General features: G+C 40.5%; 1 protein-coding gene across 2 annotated transcripts in view; it reads right to left on the bottom strand.

Annotated features, from left to right (window-relative positions):
• Positions 1-11,431, bottom strand: part of LOC124282458 — an 80,350-nt gene extending 68,919 nt beyond the window's left edge. For both annotated transcript variants that reach the window (XM_046718445.1, XM_046718447.1), the window contains exon 1: positions 11,262-11,431. The gene's annotated coding sequence lies outside the window, so the exon portion shown is untranslated. The remainder of the gene's footprint in view (positions 1-11,261) is intronic.
• Between the last annotated feature and the right edge of the window lie 4,102 nt (positions 11,432-15,533).

The raw sequence follows: 15,533 nt of genomic DNA, 5'->3' as shown, positions 1-15,533 counted from the left end.
AGACCGGTGAATTTACCGAGTGCCATCCGGCGTTACCAGGGCGCGTTGGAATACGCCCGGTCGAAAGTCGACTACGTGTTCGGCGTGGGACTGTACATGGCTCTGAGCGACAAGGACTTTAGCTAAGCGTTTGTTCCGACATCAGTATGCCCGAGAGATGGTCGACCCAGAAAAACGATCGACGGAATGGGTCGTACGCTTACCGCGAGTGGTTTCGGCTATCAACAACGAAGTCACTCGTCTCCTCGATAAAAGACCCGTTGAAGCCATTCGAATGAAATCCGTGACTGAAGCGGCTGCTCCATCGCGTCACGGCCGAGAGAAATAACCACCAGACCGGGTTGCGTGAGGTATCTGTACCAGTCCAGTGAACTCGAAGGATGGGATAAACGTCGCGCCACAGTCCCCGTATGGTCCATGAAAACGTACCACGTCGACCGAGTGGACATCAAAGATGACGAACCGAATGTGTATTACTTGCAAGACGGACCGGGTAGGGGACTCGTCAGAGAGGAATTACAAATTGTCCCTCACGATACGGTATTGCCCCCTTCTTATTAAAGATTCGTCTTATGTCTCTCATTATCAGCATGTGGAGATTGATCGAGAAACGGTTGTTCAGAGGCGTCGGGGTGGACGTCCATGGCCTCGATATTTATGCCGCCCTGCGTCGAGTCATAAGTTGAGGGAAATTTACTAACCTGTACGATAGTTTAGGTCTCGTGGGCACCGAACGGTTACAACACCTCATGTATACGTTAATCGATTATAGCTTCGAGGCCCGAGAATGCAGTGTCCCGTACTCCTTAATCCACTTCGACGAGTTCATGGCAGACCCACTCCATAAAGTCGTCGCCGAATATTACGGCTACATTTAAATCCAGTCCAAACCTTGTTGCTAAGCTCACCCGCCATCTTTGTTTGGCTTAGTTGATTAAACTAATTCCCAACACTATAGCAAGGCCAGAAATGCTTGGAAAATATGCTTTTTGGCAATTATTTGATAATGTTTGATATTTTAGATTCAAAACTCATATATAATCATTCATATCACCTTGACCTAATATGGCATATGAGTAATCACGATGTACCATTCCCAATCATAATGATTACTCGAAAAACTTAGAAAAAATTCCATGGTAGAAACACTTCTAAGAAACAAACTATACTATGACCCACCTGGCAGGCAGACAGGGTGACAGCGTTATGTAACGCACGGGCAGTACATCTCAGGGACCGTCTCAAAATATCAAGTGTCAGTATCACTGCTGGTGGAGGACTCTAGCGGAATTACAACAGGACATTTATTGTATCTTTGATCTCATCTTGTATTTTAGCACACGTCAGTGGGATTTTGCGTTCATACAGTTTATATACTTCACGGCGTATGACACCCGTATCAAAGCCATCCAGTTTGTGTTTCCTACTTGCTTTTGATATGACCCCTGAGGTAACTGATTTGTTTACAACTTTGTAAACCTGACTATATGTCAAATGAAGGGCTTTACACATTCTATAGTAAACCCTGTCATAGCTGACGAGGGGTTTCCCCCTTTGTTTCTCTAGTATGAAATACTGGTATAAATTTGAAATTAATTGTTTTGCAGGGATATCAAGTCGCATGTTGCCAGTTAAATGCTCATACACCAAGTGAAACTACTATGGGTGAACAAGATTATTTATGCGATTTGAATTAAGACATTTTTATGTAATTATTTTGAACATAGCTACAGTCAGTTTGAGTCAGAAACGGACCGATGAATTGCAAAGTTTATCATTGTACAAAATTGCCACATAAATATAAATAATACACATGTTTATCATTTACTAATACCCAACAGCTTTCTTATATTTGAAAATTTTCCGGACTCCACCAAAAAAGTTGTTTAAGAAACTATCACCATTGAAAACGCAAAAGTTGTTATCTGTCGCGGCGGGGTGAAACCGCAGAAATGGAACAGCCACTATCTCGTCGTGCACGGGATACACATGCCTGATGAAAACTTTTTACAATGATTTGTGTAATTTAATTAGTTGAGGCTATATGAATAATTAGTCTGTATTTCAAAACTACAGTTTGTACTTATAATATGTACGATTGTTGTTAAAACGTCAAAATTTCCTCCTGTGAAGTCCCCCCTCAAGTGCATATTTTCATCTGAGCTTTAATATCAAACTAGGTAGAGTCGCGTCATGTATATCCTTTGATCTTGTGTCAAATTCATCATATTGATATTGAAGCCAAAAAGCATTTTCCAAGCATTTCTGGCTATACTTTAGTTTATTCTGTCTGCTTCAGTAAACCAACATTCTTATGCAAGTTTTGTCAAATCCAAGATTCAAAAAGTCAGGGTTTTATCAGTTAATAGTTTGAGCAATGTTTGAGGAACTCAACTGATAATTTCTCGCTTGCCACATTTTCAAGTGCAAATCAAAAACCATTTTGTATTTCTGGGGCAATTTACACAACCTTAAACTTACTCATGAAACAAGAATTAAACCGGTTACCAGTCTATTATTCTCTATGTTTATGGTGATAAAAAATAGGACAGTTACATGTACAGCAGTGTGCCAAAAGTTTATGTACAAATCCCAAATAGTAAGAATCATGAAATTTAACAGTTCATTTAAAATACAAATGAAAAGAGTTCCACTCGTATTCCCACTTAAATGTCATTCTAGTCAAATCATATCACCTGAATATATATTCCTCATTTGAATTTTAATATGTTTCTTTAATTTTGTATCTAAACATACTGAAAGACATATTCAACTTCTAAAAATGCCACCAAAGATATTTTTCTTTATTGTTAAAATCTAGGGGGATACGGGAGGAAGTCTTACCCAACTGTTAAAGTTAGTACAAAACAGTTGGATTTCTCCTTTGTCGGAAATAACCTCAACATTTAATCAGAATAGGATCAGAACTGTCTCCGAAGAAAATTATTCGAAAATAATTATCATAGATGTCCGAATTAGAGATGTGAATGCGAGAAATCGCCTCACTTGAGCCTGAGGAAAACCTCGATGAAGAATTAATGATGAATGGGTAAGAGTCATCTTCAGTGATGAATGTAAAATAGTTATTGGAGAAAACAACCATGTGTATGTGCGGAGAAGGCCTTTCGAAGAGTACACCCCTCAGTGTTTGAGTCCCGGGTGTCATGCACGTCTTTTTTTAATGGTCTCGGGCTGCGTGACTCTGTAACTTGGCATGGTGTTGGAAGTTTATATGTCTTTCAGCATGTTCAGTACGTTCATGCTACCATTAAAGAAACATGTTAAAATTCATCCTTATCAGATGAGGAATATATATTCAGGTGAAATCATTTGAATAGAATGAAATTTAAGTGGGATACGGGCTGAAGTCTTTCCATTTGATAATTTGGTTGTTACGCGAGTTTAGTCGCTGCCGTGCGTCTTGCCAGTGACGTCAGCCATGTTTGTTCATATTCAATCATAAATATATCTGGCACACCGCTGTATGTAAAGGGAAATTATCTCGGAGTACATCAATATCGACTTTTCAGTAAACAAATTTCAAGAAAAATCAAGGGGGTAATCGGGCTGAAGGGGTCATTGTATGCACAGGTACCTTTCTGTATACAGAAATGTACCCTAGCCAGAGTAAATGTACAGAAACATACCCGGTATGCTAAACGGCAGACGAGTTCACTTTTCTCAAGCCAAAACCGAAACCGGTTTGTGGTGGTGTTCCAGATCGCCTGATTTCGAGCGCTTTCACCGCATCGCGGAGTATTCACTTTGTATTCTAACGCAATCGAATATGGAGCTCATACGACAGTATGAGAGTTCTGATCAAGAAGATGATGACGATTTCCCATGTTCATTTACGACAGCTGTTGGTGGGAACGATTTGGAAACGGCCCTTTCAGGACACCCAAAACTTAAAAAGTTTCGCTCCTGAGAGAACAGCGCTGGATATGTACGAAGTACAGCGTCGTGACAAAAGTATTCGCGATTTGGCAAATATGACCGTTCGGCTTTGATTGAAACGTCTCGTATTTTGTCTCTTGCTTCGCAAATACTGAACAGATTTTCATGTTTGATATGTCGCTTGTGAGCTTGATATACGATTAGTGCGCATGTGCAATGACGACATATGTCGTCTCCTTGGAATGCAGAAATCGTCTGCTGTAAACAATGTGCCGAAAATCAAAGGAACTCAACATCAGTATGAAAGAACTAATTGTGGATTTGAAACGGAATGGAAAGAAAACTTCTGACATTGTGAAATTATTAGGTGTACCTGAATCAACAATTCGGTATGTTTGGAAAAATATTTGAATCAGCGGTAATGTTGAAAACAGCCGGCCGAATTGGTAGGCCGAAAAAGTGAGTATTCAGAGTGAACATGTTTTGTTGAGGAGTGTGCGCAAGAATAGATTTAACATTCTAAGAGACATTACCCATGATTATAATGTTGGTCAACATCAACAAGCAAACAGTAGAACAATTCAAAGAGTTTTGCATCGGAATGGTGTTTTTGGTCGGGTTATTAGAAAGCGCCTTGTTGTGAAGGAAGTGAACAGAAGGAAACGACTTCACTGGTGTTTGGAAAGGAGAATTTGGACAGTATAAAATCAGTGGAAACAGGTGATATTCAGTGATGAATCGCAGGTAGTTATTGGTCAGAATGGAAGAGTTTTCGTTTGGAGAAGTGCGCATGAAGCCTATCGTCCCGAATGCATGATTCACTCGAAACAGGCCAGGTTATCAGTTATGATCTGGGGTTCTTTAACTTGGTACGGTGTTGGCACCTTGTGTCGTGTTGATGGTAAGGCCTACCTTTAGAATACAGCACCACAAACTTTAAAAATACGTCATAATATCCTTTTACGTAATGTTATGTGATTTTGTTCGAAAGCACGTTCTCGAAACAATGCCCTATGACGCCTGCATGGCAACACGGTTGTCTGGCTCAGCGAGTGCGTATAAGCTCCGTTCACTGGTGTTTCATCTCTACGAGCTATGTCATTGCATAAGCCCAACGATGTTGAGAGTTTCCAGTAGTTGTATACCGGCGGATGCGTAATATTTTGCAAGCATATATTACGCTCATATTTATTTGTATTACGGGCTGCTGAGGTGTTACGTTTTGTGTATTTTGTATTTTTTTTAATTTACATATATATTTTTGTCATTCAGTAATTTGCACCATTACATAGAAAAGTGTTTTATTAGTATTTTATTTTTCGAAACGGTAATAATGCATTACACTAGACACGTCAGTCGTGTTTGTGCCGGTTTGGTCAATGCATTCTATTTATTAGGATTAATTCAAGGGATTTGGGCTAGGGCTAGGGCTAGGGTTAGGGTTGGGGACCTAATGCAACATAGTAGGTACATGTCCGGTGGTTCGGTCAATGCATTTTATTTATCAGGATTATTTCAAGGGGTTAGGGCTGAGGGTTTAAGGTTAGGGTTGGGGACCTAATCCAATATAGCAGGTACATGTCCGGTGTAATACGTGAGTACCATTTGTTGTTTTTCCTTTTTGCATTTTAATACTTTTTTTCACACAAAAAGGGGAAACCAAAAACGTCGAAAGTACATTATGAAATGGTTTAATGTAGAAATTTTGGGCTAATGGAAATTGGTCTGGAATTTGCACTCAAGCCTCTTTCACACGCAACATAAATTTTGTAAAGTGATGATTCGAAGGCTAACTCACTACACATGCTCATGTCTCCCTCTTTCTTTAGTGCGATCCACATTATCCTTACAGTGTTCCCTACATCACTTTTCTGTCACAAAATCACCGATTTATATAAAAGCGCATCATTCATGCATGCACCGTGAAATCTACGTCTGACGCCTGACGTCAACAACAACAACCCTTTTCAGTTTGAGGCATATCGGCTCATTCCACGCCACACGTTAATTTGTAGATTACGAAATGGGACGAGTGTGCCAAATGGCATCGGATCCATTCGGCAATTGTCCGGAGAATAAAATCATGAGACACCCAGTCTACCCGTAGCATTCGTAATTGTCTGTGACCTATTCGACTCTTTCCGTTCATTTCCGTGACGTCACAGGAATGACTCGATACATTTGCACATTGCGCAACAGTGTGGACGTAGCTCAGTCGGTTAGCTATCGAGGTAACAATCCGAATCGCGGGTTCGCGTCCGACGGGTTATCACAAACTGGTTGCTTGTCTTAATGACACGTGACCTACGGCAGAGATTGTCCTCACGAGATGTTGTGGTGCTGTATTCTAAAGGTGCTCCGATGGTAATATTAATGCTGTCAAGTATCGTGAATACTTGAAGACAACCTCTGGCCCGTTATAGCTCGGCACTTCAACAACAAACCATATCGGTTTCAAGATGACAATGCTCCGGTGCATCGGGCACTAATTATTCAGGAATACAAGCGTGAAAATGCTGTAAATTGCATGACTTGGCCTGCACAGTCTCCCGATATCAATATTATTGAAAATGTATGGCTACACATCAAAAGAACACTACAGCGAGGATCACAAACTATCCTGACCACTGACGAACTGTATGATGCCATCTACGATGTCGTCATATTTTACAGAGTAAAATAGATTTTGATTACGGTATGGTACGAGTAGCGTCCCTTGCTTCTACAACAGTATCGCTGCAGTTATCTCCCTTATATTAGCATCAGAGCCCGCACGGCGTCAGGCTTTCAACACCACAGAGCAGTGATAAATTGTTTTGAAAATGTCATCAAAAGAGGTTTCAGAGCAAACCGACGTAAAACCGAAACGCCAGAGAGCTGGACTAAAGATGATGGAAGCCCTTGAATCGCTAAAACCTTCTCCACGGACGTCTACTGACATTCTCTCACCGCGAGATTCGGCAAAACCATGTCGCCTGGTAGCCCGCCATTGCATCATGCATCAGCCAGCGACATGGAACGGAGCACAATACCCTTAAACGGAATGTGCGAATTAGAAACAGAAATGAAACGTCTCAGGTTGGAAGCTAAAGCGTGTTACTCTGGCGAAGGAAGTGGAGCCTTTAGACAAGAGTTGGATGTTGGTAAATCTACGCGGCAACGCGGTGCAGCCAAACAAGATAGCGGCCAGCGAGATGCCGACGGCAGTCAAGCGGCTCAGGGTGCAGGCGATACACATGCTTCAGAACCTGTTTCGGGTAAGAAGAATACTAAACTAAGGAAATTAACGGACTACTCGTGGGTAGATTCCCTTGATAATATTGACAGAAAAGATGCTTGTATTGGCAATGGCATTATATTAGGCCTTGACAACATCAAAGAATCGGGCGTTTTGGGTCAGTTGTCCAGCTTGTCCCCGGAAAGGTGGACCTACGCCAGTATTGGCACTGTATTGGTGTGCTAAAGGACATGATAAACGCCACAGAACTTGACATGCCCGGTGTTATGGGGTACCTGAAATACATGCAGGACATCTCACGATTAGCATCAAAGTACGAGTGGGCCAGTGTACTTTTGTATGATAATGAGTACCGTGAGAGACAATGTGCTGAAGGATTTCAATGGGGAGCACCTTATCAAGAAATATGTGACTTTCAGTTACGGCCGAAACGAAATTCAAGCACGGAGAGGGCTATGAAACAAATGGACCGTGCACATGACAGCAACACAAATCGACGTCAGAGATCACGTGGTCCGTTCACAAATGACGGTAGAGGAATTTGTCGACGATTCAACTACAGTCGTTGTATGCAAGGGGAGTGGTGCAGACTGGCACATGTATGCAGTATCTGTCAAATGACAGGTCATTCTGCCCACCAACACAATGCAGGTGCTCCTAATTTCAGAAGTCTTCCTGGCCACAGCAGTGGTCACTCAGAGGGTAGAAGTGCTGACCATGAATCAAAAAACTTTCACCAAACCCAATAAACACTCTAAATTATGAGGCTTGGAATCGTATGTTACCACAAGATGACCCATATAGAGAATATATTTTGTCAGGTGTGAAATATGGATTTAAATTAGCGGACGTTAAAAACGTTCCCTTACGCCAAGTGTTTACATATAATCAAAAATCAGCTTTAACAAATTGTCAGGAAACGGGAAAACAGATTAAAGAAGAATTGTCATTGGGTAATTATGTGATATCCAATTCCAAACCCACAATTGTGAGCCCTTTGTGTGCCATCCCTAAAGACAATGGTAATGTTCGTTTGATACACGATGGAAGTGTTCCGCACAATACAGGTATGAACAGTTATATGGTAGATTGTGAGTGTGAGTATATGGACCTCAGACATGCCCTCAAAATAATCAAGACAGGCAGTTACCTAGCAAAGTGGACTTTAAAGAGCTTACAGATCTGTCAACATACACCCCAGTAATTCTGGCGCTGACAGGATTATACTTGGCGCTTCGAGGGCGAAGTCTGATATAACATACATGTATGATAGGAAACTTCCGTTCGGTGCATCTAAGAGTTGTCGAATCTTCCAAACTTTGAGTGCATCTGTGTGTCGAATGATGAAAACACAATATAATGTGGATGTTATTGTGTATATTGACGATTTCCTCATTAACCGTGACTCTCTTGAGGAATGTTCTCAAGCTCTATCTTGTTTATTGGGTTTGTTACGTACACTCGGATTTATGATAAACTGGAACAAGGTCGATGGGCGTGTCAGCGCATTGTGTTCCTTGGAATTGTTATTGACACACAATGTTGTACATTATCCCTCCCACGGATAAGTTGCATTCATTCTATCAAGAAATCGCCTCCTTCTCTAAGAGAACCAGGGCCAGTAGACGGCAGCTAGAAAGATTGGTCGGACAGTTAAGTTGGGCAAGTATGGTCATTCAGGGTGAGCGACATTCATGCGCGCCGTGTATTAGATCTGAAGAATGCTATTAAGTCTCCACATGGAAAATTCAAACTGGATGATAACTTTCATGCTGATGTTGATTGGTGGTTGTGCTATTTGAAGCAATACAACGGCACAACAAAGTTCTTAGACAAACGCCCTTTACAGAGCGTGTTCACGGATGCATGCAATGAAGGTGCTGGAGGTCATTATAATGGGGACTTCTTTCGTCAATTGGAAAGCAGACATGAGAGAGATAAGTGACCTTCACATCAACGTTAAGGAGACTCTCGCCATCATACTGGCTGCGAGTAGATGGTGTCATGACTGGCTGAATAAGAAAATAGTTGTAAAGACTGACAATCAAGTGGCAAAGGCCTTTATAAACAAAGGGTCATGCAAAATACCAATCGTTATGAACTGGTTACGTTATCTTTGGTGGCTAAAAGCGAGCTTCAATTTCTCTCTATGTGCAGATTACATTCCAGGTCATAAAAACACTTCAGCAGACTATTTCCAGACTGCATGAACCAGGCCGATTGTCTGAAGTTTTTGACTTGTTACCACAGTTTTGCTTGTTTAACTTAGATGTACATTTACTACGCTGCCATATGTCTGATGATTTTATTGCTTCTAGATGGGGACGTTGTGAAGGTTCGACTGCAAGAAGCAGTGTCTCGCCTTATATCGCAGGGGTGGTCGGGGTCCACGAAGCGCACATATAAGACTCAGCTGAAGTGCCTACTGAATTTCTGTGATATTACAGGTCTACAACCAGTGCCCATGACTTGTGAACATGTGTATCTATATGTGGCGTTTCTAGTAGATATCAAGAAGGTGAAATACTCCTCAATTAGACAGTATTTGTGTGCTGTAACTAATTTACAATTTTGAAGATCCCCTGTCAGCAGATTGGGGTATATCTCACTTGTTACAAGGAGTCAAACGGGAATTGGGAGACTCCCAGTCTGGTGCCACTCCGATCATAACCCGAACACTTGTTAATTCTAAAGAACAATCTGAACTTACTGACATTGTGTGGCTTATCTGTGTGGGTAGCGTGTGTTTTGGGCTTCTATGGAATGTTGCGCCCAGGAAACTTTGTGTGTGGATCAAACTTTGATCCTTGTAAGCACATAACTGTACTTGATGTGTTTAGGATGCAGAAGGGATACCGTGTGTCCCTGAAATGGACTAAGACGCTGCAGTTCCGAGAGAGGCTGTTGGACGTATTTCTACCAGATACTGGTACACACCCCTTGAACCCAGCGACGGCTATGGAACGTCTATTGCAGCATCATACAAACTTTTCATCATCACAGCCGCTGCTGTGCAACAAGGACGGCTCTCCTCTAGCATACAGTACCTTCATGGAGACCATTCGAGCAATATTGCAGAGACAGGGACTTGCAGCAGACATCACCGGTCACTCGTTCCGGTAGCGGTGGTGCGACCTGAAGCGTTCAACATCGGCATACCTGGAGAGCTGATTCAGGACATTGGGTTCTGGAAGAGCTCAGCATATTTGCACTACCTGGAGTTCAGTTCTCAGCGCGAATTAAAATGCAATGCTCTACTGACTTTTGGTACATGTCTACCTATCCCCTTTCACAAATCCTTAATTAACTTTGAAATCTTCCTGTTAAATTTTGCCTATTTGAATGCACTGTTTTAACTACTTATGCCATGCTTCATTGTATTAAAGTTCCAAAGTTTCTCTTTATATCATCGCATTTGTCGTTTATAGTTCGAGTTTAGGTGAGTATGTTAAATGGACAAATATCACTCTACACTATGTTAGAAACTTATATGAATCAATTCCACGACGGATTATGGCCTGCATACGCTCCAAGGGGAACTTGACCAAGTACTGAGGTGAGACATAATTCTTTTTTTGAAATACCGCTGCTTAAAGTTTTCATACGGTCATGTGTTTACTTCCGACATTTTGAATTGTCGCGAATACTTTTGTCATCACGCTGTATGTCACCCCCATTGTAGACAGCTTTCAATTTTCTGTAAAACGGACAACAGGGGACGTCATGCTCAAGAAAAATCGATTGTCTGATATTTTATAACTGACAGCGGAAGGAAGGTATATATTCTTTCTGACGAACACGCACTGCAATGTTGAATATTTCCGCGGTTTGACAGGCAGGAATAATTTTTAGTACGCGTTCGAGAAACCGGTTTAGCGCTCATCGCGATGCAGAATGGGATCGTCCTAGGGTACGATTCAGTACATTTACTTTGGCTAGGGTACATTTCTGTAGTACCTGTGCCGACAACGACCCCTTCAGCGGTAATCGGCCACTAGCATCTGAATGGGATTTATATAGATGGCGTTCTCCTCCGCGATGCATTGTCATGTCTCGGCTAAACCTAACCCTATTTTAGCATTTACATTTTGACATTTTAAGCAGGGGTTACGGGCGGAACTCTTACCGTTTCGAGAAATAGACGAATAAACCTGATGTAGTGTTCTATGGGTCCTTCACTGCACGACTTGCTGTTCCTAGGAGGAGAGAAGACAACTAAGTGTTCACGATAAGCCTTTTACTTCCCACGTCCCAGAGCAACCGGTCGAGCGCAGCCCAGACCGCAGCCTGGTTCCCTGGGTCTGTTGCGCCTGCGCTAACGCTCCGACACTGTGGAGCGTTAGCGCAGGCGCAACAGATCCAGGTGACCAGGCTGCATTACATCACTAAGCTGGGCCCCGTCTCGCATATCGCCTCAGTGAAGCGTTCGTAAAATATTCCTTATTTGCTTGGGTTAGCCATCCACATTAAATAACCAGGACGTTTGAATACATATGCACCTTTCATGACCCTTATTTGTTTGCTTATCCATCTGCATAAAATGAAAACAAAACCAAGACAACACGAAACAGACAAATGCACACGCTGCAACGAAACAGAAACGTCCTTATACATCCTACTACACTGCATACACTACCAACAACACAGACTGGTGCTCCAGGGTTCACTAGACACTTAAACACACCTAACATTACAAACACTTCTAAGCCCACTAAATAACATCCAAACCTTGAATTTTGTACTGGGGGGTGGGTGTCACCAACTTTGTTCATAAATTCTAGGATGTGTGTGTGTGTCTCGTTATCTTCAATACCTTCAGCATTTATTTTTGATATTTCTAAAATCTATGATCATTTCTTTGTGTGTTTTTTGCACATTAAAAAACAATAAGTTTGATTTACACCATTCTACAACTTTTGAAATTTCAGTTCTGTAACTAACTTCTGGTTCTCAAATAAAGTCTACCAGTGCAGCATTGTCAGCGAATTTAACTGAAAAACATATTACTGCATTTGGATACACAGTCTATGGTGTACAATATAAACAACATTGGTGAAATAACGGAACCTCCTGAGATTTAAGCAACATATACTCGCAGTGAGGTTATTATAGTACACATTTGTGGCGTCTGATTGATTCATTATTTTCAAGGGCGTATGTTCCATCAGGGAGACTGTAGTAGATTGTCCCTGGTTCCATTAATTAAATAGTGCCATGGTTTTCGATAATGGAGAACTTAGCCAGTAATATAGTTTGCCTGCCTTGGCTCTGCCCCGGTGTTAGGCAATCAAACAAAAAACTCCTTTTCAGTTTAAAGGTCACATAAACCCAAGGGGGTACAAATATACATAAATCACTAACTGGCATCGTTATAAATGAAACCCCGTCATTAAAACTACTCATTTCGACCTTTAATTGACTTAAATCGACCTTTTTGACAACAGTGCACAATTCTCACCCGCGAACGAAATTTCAACCAATCAGAGCGGCGCGCCTCTGTGACGTCATATGAGGAATAGCTTTGAGGGCCGATGCAGAATTCATCTACATTTTAGGGGGTAAATTATCGTGTTTACAGGCTTGTATAAACCTGAAATCGTGACAATTGTTGTGGAAAATGAAAGCTATATGTTCTCACAATCTACTGGCATTTAATTTTGTCTCCTGCTTTTGCCTAGTTTCCGAGTTACAACTTGTTTTCATAGACGATTCTGTCAAAATCGATTGGTGTCGTTAGGCCCTATTTGTATAATGACTGATCCAAATTGATCCCATTTCTGTGTTGTTTTACCTCGATATTTAATCATGTCATGTAAAAATCTGTTTGTATTCTCAAAACAGTGTCGGCCCATAAGTTTTCACATGCAATACAGCAATTAATACTCCCTCGTTGTAACCCGTGTTAGGTGGTATAAACCTACACATGTTATTTGTCATCATTCACTTGATGGTCAGTTAATGAATTTATAACAGGTATAATTAGTGGTAACACACTTAGATTACCCGACAAAGGTTCCCATTTGGCATTTCTTGTGTCTGGAGTAAATATTCAACATTATAAACATCGATCAAAGGATTACTTTTATGTTACACAGCGGAATTGTCAAAAGGTAGTGTTTATGTATGTAGATTTACTAATTTATACTGAATACACTCTGTCGTGTCGGTGTCTGCGTAAAAACAACGTCCTTCTTTCAAAGGATTAACCGGCAATACATTGATTGATTGCCCATTATTGGCTAACTAAATTACTGTTTTTAAAGAAAGGCGGACATTATGCAATTAGTTGCCAGGTGTGCTATCTTGGGTGACCAATGAGACTATACACCAATACCTGAAAAGATTTATCACTTTTTCGTATATTAAACTGTTAAAAGACACATCATTTGGAACAGTTTTGTGGATATTGATGGATACATTCCTCGAACAAGGTAATGGCCTGATATTGTTCCTATAACTTTAATCTGTTTTAATTTTAATATTTGCATTTTGTTTTTATGCATTTGTCGTAGCATTCAACAGAATCATTGTTTTCGCCGTTAAGTGTAATGAGACAGACAACATGCACTAGGGTGTGTGTGCGGAATTATGATTCACATTGGCAAACTATAAAATGTCTAGATATTACAGTTCTGTTATAAATTCACTATAAGTATCAGCAGATCGTCTGCTTTTTATTTAGTTTCAAAATGCATACAAGTGTGATAATAAACTAATTAGGGATTATAAGACCAAATATAAAGACGCACATTGACTAGTATCTACATACTGGTGAGTGGACATTAACCATGGGAATGTAGCAAGAAATTTATCGCGCAGTATTGTGACTTCGACCCCCACCTCGCTTCCGTGGAAGATATCGTTATGTTATAAGTTGTGTCATGCAAAATCCGTTTGGTTATGATTCCAATACATATTTAACAACGAGTAGAAAGTAGTCTTGATTTTCTAACTTGATGAAAACAAACTATAATCTCATTAATTCTAACAGATTTTTTATTTTTAAAATGGCGGAGACCCTGTCGGGAACATCCGCCAGTCTGAGGATAAATGGTATTTAGGTTTGTTTTCACCGAGTTACAAAATCCAAACTACTTTCTACTGGTAGTAAAATATGTATTTTATTGATGGCCAATAGGATTTTGCATGCCATAGCGTATATCATAACAATTTCTCTCGTGGCAGCGAGGTGGGTGTCAATATAATACTACTTACAATATTATTGTTACTTCGACCACAACCTCAGTTCCGAGGAAGAAATCGTTATGTTACAAGTTGTGTCATAGAAAATCTTTATGGTCATCAATAGTATGCATATTTTACTACAACTAGTAACTAGTTTTGATTCCTTAACTTCCGTGAAGCGATCTGAACACAAGTAAGATATCGTTTCAGGCTTCCACAACGCTCGCTTCGCACTCACAAACATAACCCATTTAGCACGAACTGTGGGGTCCTGTGGAAATCTGTGCATGGGGACACCATCGCCCGACCCCTAGGAGCAATTGACGACAAAGCAACGATTCGGCATGTCGTCGTTGATGTCGAGAAATCATCAAAATGATGAGCGTGCTACACATTTTCTATACAACTAACTGAAAATCGTTCCTCATATGACGTCACTGCAGTGCTCTGGCGACAGAGTTACGTAACCTGTCTGTGGTTTCGTTGGCGGGCGAGAGGGAAGCAGGCGACTTTTTGGCCACTTTTAATCGCTCGGTATTAATTAACCACAAGTTTTTAAAGAATAAATTTGGTGTTCCGCATAAGACTAAACACAAATCTTTCATATGTAATGGTTAAAAGAGTAACAAAAAACAAAGTTTAGTGGTTCTTTAAAAGGAGCTATTTGTTTCTATCAAAATAATATGTATTCAGAGACTAAGCGTCAGTAACAGACTGTCATACAGAACCTGAAACAAACATACCAACATGGAACCCATGCAAGTCTAGAATGTGTGGCAAGTCTAGATTACCACAGTTTCTGAAAATGAAGAAAATATCTTTTTGGGATAAAATATGTTTTTTTTTTTCAGAGACTAGATGTTAGTCTACGTCAGTATACGAGGGGGCAAGTATGGCAACCCGTTTTTTCACAAGTATGAGAAACCAAATTATTTGGGTATATGGGTCTCTGCATTTAGTAACATATTACTTATACATTCATTTGTTTTAAATATGTCTGTATTATATCTGAAGAGAGCTATTATGTTTTTTAAAGATATTGGTAAATGTTTAAAGATGTCTCTATATAATTTTGGACATTCAAGGTAGAATTAAATTTAATTCAAGATATCTCTGAAATAAGTTATACATATCCACAAACATATGAGGCGCCGTTTTACTAGTTATTCCTTATTTTATGATATCAACAATTCATTTATTGACATACAAATTC

This window comes from Haliotis rubra, unplaced genomic scaffold (assembly GCF_003918875.1).
Source record: "Haliotis rubra isolate DU_JTF1 unplaced genomic scaffold, ASM391887v1 Scf3, whole genome shotgun sequence".
NCBI lineage: Eukaryota > Metazoa > Mollusca > Gastropoda > Lepetellida > Haliotidae > Haliotis > Haliotis rubra.
Note: the sequence above shows the minus strand (reverse complement) of the source record. Positions and strands in the feature narration are given on the sequence as shown.